General features: G+C 42.4%; 1 pseudogene; it reads left to right on the top strand.

The window, feature by feature from the left end:
- The first annotated feature begins 1,727 nt into the window (after positions 1-1,727).
- Positions 1,728-2,361, top strand: LOC103892991 (SS18-like protein 2; annotated as a pseudogene).
- Positions 2,362-4,531: the final 2,170 nt, after the last annotated feature.

The raw sequence follows: 4,531 nt of genomic DNA, 5'->3' as shown, positions 1-4,531 counted from the left end.
ATCAACCAATCACCAAGGTATTAAGCCCAGCATCCATTGGCTGTTCTTCCTGATTATTGGCTATTCTTCCTGAATAGCCAATAGCATTGGCTATTCCCTTTCCTCATCAACCCCTGCCCCTCCAACAGGCCCCAGTGTGTGTCATTCCCCACCATGTATCCATGTGTTCTCATTGTTTAGCTCCCACTTCTAAGTGAGAATGTGTGGCAGTCACCATATCTTGAGAATGGACGTTGGCTGCAGAACACGAGCAGAGTCCAGAAGGCCCCCGCTGTGCCAGACATTAACTCTCTGCAGTTGCCAAATTTAGCCTTCAATTTCCTAGATTGTGTGAGAGAATTGGGGTGATGGTTATTGTATAATTTTAACAACCAGGATAGCCAGAGTTCTAGTGCACTCTCACTGAATACTAGCTTGATTCCCATTGAATATAGATTGAAAACACCTGATATTAACAGTAAATATTATGGCCTCTGAGGCTATATACAGTTGGACAATAAGAATCTAGCTTTTCATGGGCCTGAATCATATGAGAAAGTTGGAAATGTTTGTGTCCACTATCACTGAATAGTGGACTATCACTAATCAGTGAATATATTTTATAGAGAAGAGAAGAGGACTTAAAAAGGGGGCATCTTCATCTAGCTGACACCAACAACTCAGCCAAGACAAAGTTACTGGAGATTCCTAACAGAATTGATCTTCCTTGTGGAACAAAAGATTAACCAACCTTGAAATTATGACTTAGTTCTTAGCATATAGCACAGTGGAGAAGAGCTCAACCTCTGGAATCAGACTGTCTGAGTTTCAGCGATGGCCCAATCTCTTACTGGCTGTGCCTCAGTTTCCCCATCTGTAAAATGGGGATCACAGCATCCAACTCATAGGATTTTTTAGACTTAAATAAGCAAATGTATGTCAAATGCCTGAGACCCAGTTAGTGCTCACTAAATGTTAACCATCATTGTTAGCTGTGAGAACAACCCACCAGGATTAGAGGACTCCAGGAAAGAGAGGGCCAGAAAGGGAATTATAATAAGAACCCATATGGTCTGGAGACAAAAATTCTAATTGCCACTCTGCCCACGATAAAGCTATTTTCATCTTCAATACTAATCTCCTTTTTTTCTATATGTCATGCCACCAAGGAGGCATTGGTGAATGTCTAGTAAACTAGATGATTATATGTTTTCTCTAACTCATAAAATGAGGTGATTTCCAAATGTTTATCCCTAGGTTTGTTGATGTAATGAGTACATTCTACTTGTTACTAAATAGAAAAAAGAATCTGAAGAAAAGCTTAGAGGCATAGCATTCTAACATTAGGCACTAGGGGGAAATCTTATTTGATGGATTTGGTAGGAGGTATTATCTCTTATAAATATGGGATGCTTCTTTAGGAGGCAAAATTGTCTCAAATAAAAAAAATAGAAAGCCTTTTTATGAGTGTTGAAGACGATATGCCCAAATGGATAATGCTTTAAAACTTGGAATGGATTGCGCATTTAAAACTAAACTCTAAAATAAAATAGACATTCTAATTCCAAACAAGAACATCCCTGGCATTTCCTGTGAAAGGAAAGGACTCTTGGTGTAAGTTGGGCCTTGGCAAAGGACACAGCCTGGCAGGCCCCAGCGCATGTTACCAGATGAAATACGCATGCCTGAGTGGCTAATTGGCTCTGACTGAGACATGTGGTGGCCCGAGGTTTCTGAGGCTCCTCAGAATGTAGGTGGCCTTCGTATCAGACTGGCTGAGGGGCAAGGCAGAAGTCAATAGACATGATTCAGCTCTGTGTCCCCAACCAAATCTCATCTCAAGTTGTAATTCCCAATGTTAGGGGAGGGACCTGGTAGGAGGTGATTGGATCATAGGGGCAGATTTCCCCCTTGCTGTTCTCATGATGGTGAGTTCTCATGAGATCTGATGGTTTAGAAGTGTGTAGCACCTCCTCCCTTGCTCTCTCTCTCCTGCTACCTTGTAAAGAAGGTGCTTGCTTCCCCTTTGTCTTCTGCCGTGATTGTAAGTTTCCTGAGGCCTCCCGGTCATGCTTCCTGTTAAGCTTGTGGAACTGTCAGTCAATTAAACCTCTTTTCTTCATAAATTTTCCAGTCCCAGGTAGTTCTTTATAGTAGTGTGACAACAGACAAATACATCAATTGACTACCCAGTGGCTCCTTAAGGAGCATGACCAGCTGACCTGCTGTATTGTGGAGTATCAGAACAAGGGCCAGGCTAACAAGTGCATCCAGCATCAGCATGGGTTACATAGAAATCTCATTTATTTTGCTACTGTCACAGACACCAGCCCAATCAGTATTTCAAAAGCAATGAGACGATCTTCCAGTTGGCTGTTGTGAGGAGTAATTGAATGTAATCCATCTCTTAGAAAATGGAGACAGGATTTTTACCAACTTAATTGCTTAAAACATGAATGAAAGCCTTGTGCCTCTTTTAAAAACTGTGAGCATGCAAAGAAAGCTAACTTAACTGTATTCTCAATGTAAATATTTATTTTAATAATTAAGCAAATCCCTCAATAAGGTGACCCCAGGTGTTCTCTTTCCTGGATGTGGAGCATGTTTGGATAACAAAGACATCACTGGCACCTGCAAGCCTACTTTTTAGTTTCAACCTAAAGAGGAAAATTGAGTAGGCCTTGGGCAGGAATTGGTGGGACTCCTGACTGAGCCCTTGCTACATAGACAGGTAACTCTGTGCTCCTTCCTACCAGTTTGTCAATGCCTTGAAATAAAGCTTACTTTTCCACACAATCCTTCTCCTCATACTTCTCCTCCTCCTTTCTTCCCAATAAAGGAATCCGATGGAATCAAGGATGTAATGAAGCAATAAAAGGTCTAATTGAAGCTGAAAGCCAATTCCATCCCTGACCCTTTGCATGAACTTATTTTGGTCACTGAAGTGTTGATGTTGCACTACAGTGTTATATCATGCCCTGGTTACCAGGAAGAATATCTCCCCAACCTCAGGACAATCAAGGTTTCTCCTCCCTGATTTTGGCAAATATGGAGAAGCTACCCATAAGGAATGAAAGCTGAACCTAATAAGCATTAGGGTAGTGCGTCTAAAGTGCTCTCAAGGAAATCTGGAGGCACCGTTAGAGCCTTTCTCCAGACACATCACATGTATGATTTAGGGTAAGCCAGTCTAGTTGCTGTAATAGGCAAACCCCAAAAATAAGTAATGGTGCCAGCACAATAAAAGCTTATTTCCTTCTCAAAGTCCAAAGGGAAGTTGCTGCAGGCCGGGCGCGGTGGCTCAAGCCTGTAATCCCAGCACTTTGGGAGGCCGAGGCGGACGGATCACGAGGTTAGGAGGTCGAGACCATCCTGGTGAAAGCTCCTCTCTACTAAAAATACAAAAAAATTAGCCGGGCGTGGTGGCGGGGGCCTGTAGTCCCAGCTACTCAGGAGGCTGAGGTAGGAGAATGGTGTGAACCCGGAAGGCGGAGCTTGCAGTGAGCCGAGCCGAGTTCAGCGCCACTGTACTCCAGCCTGGGCAACAGAGCAAGACTCCGTCTCAAAACAAACAAACAAACAAACAAACAAAGGGAAGTTGCTTTTTGGACACAGCCTCCTTCATCTTGTGCTTCTGACTATATTCAATATGTGGCTTTCAAGTTTTCTTAGTTTGTCTGCATCAAGCCCAAGAAAGGGGAAATAGCACAGAGTTCCCATTAGAAATTTTTATGGGCCAAGTCATTTCTGCTTCACATCCCCTTGGCAAGAACTCAGTTACATAGCCAGACATTACTGCCTTAGAGGCAAGGAAAGATAGAGTAACTGTGGGCTCCAGGAAGAAGAGAAGCGAGTTCATTGAATAACTAGGCAGTTTCTGTGTGTGGATTATATTGCTGTTCCTTCTTCATCACCCTCCTTGTCTACACGATCTTCCAATAAAACCTTGCAGGACCCTCTCACTATGCAATGGCATACATCACTTCCCCTTACCTTTGGGTATGGCCATAAGACACTTTTGGACCATAGAATGAGACAGGAGTGACAGGTTGCCAGTTTTGAACCTTGGCTTGAGAGATCTGTATGGGTGCACCTGCTCTCTTTGCCTCTCATCACCATGAGAAGAGCATACCTGGGCTACCCTGCTTGTCCTCAGGCAGGATCAGGGATATGGAGCAGAGCCAAATCTCTCTAGTCTAGCCCAGCTCAGATCAAACTACCCTTAACATCAGATTCATGAGAATTATCATTTTAAGCCACCGAGTTTTGGAACAGTTTGTTAGGCAGCAGATTTCGGCAATATCTGTTACATTCTGCTACATCACCACTCAACAAAGTTTTTTTAAACTCTGAAACAGAAATCTACAACAGTTTCACTACTGATATCACAATTAAAAGTCAATCCTTCTTCCCTTCAAGCCTTATTTAAAAAGCATATGTAATAGTCAAAAATTTAGCTAAAATTAACTTCATTTTAGATTACCTAACAAACCTTTGGTGAATACTAAATTGGAACACAAATGTCTGTTTTTAAATGCATCCATTCCTATAT

This window comes from Pongo abelii, chromosome 17, assembly GCF_028885655.2.
Source record: "Pongo abelii isolate AG06213 chromosome 17, NHGRI_mPonAbe1-v2.0_pri, whole genome shotgun sequence".
NCBI classification, from domain to species: domain Eukaryota; kingdom Metazoa; phylum Chordata; class Mammalia; order Primates; family Hominidae; genus Pongo; species Pongo abelii.
Note: the sequence above shows the minus strand (reverse complement) of the source record. Positions and strands in the feature narration are given on the sequence as shown.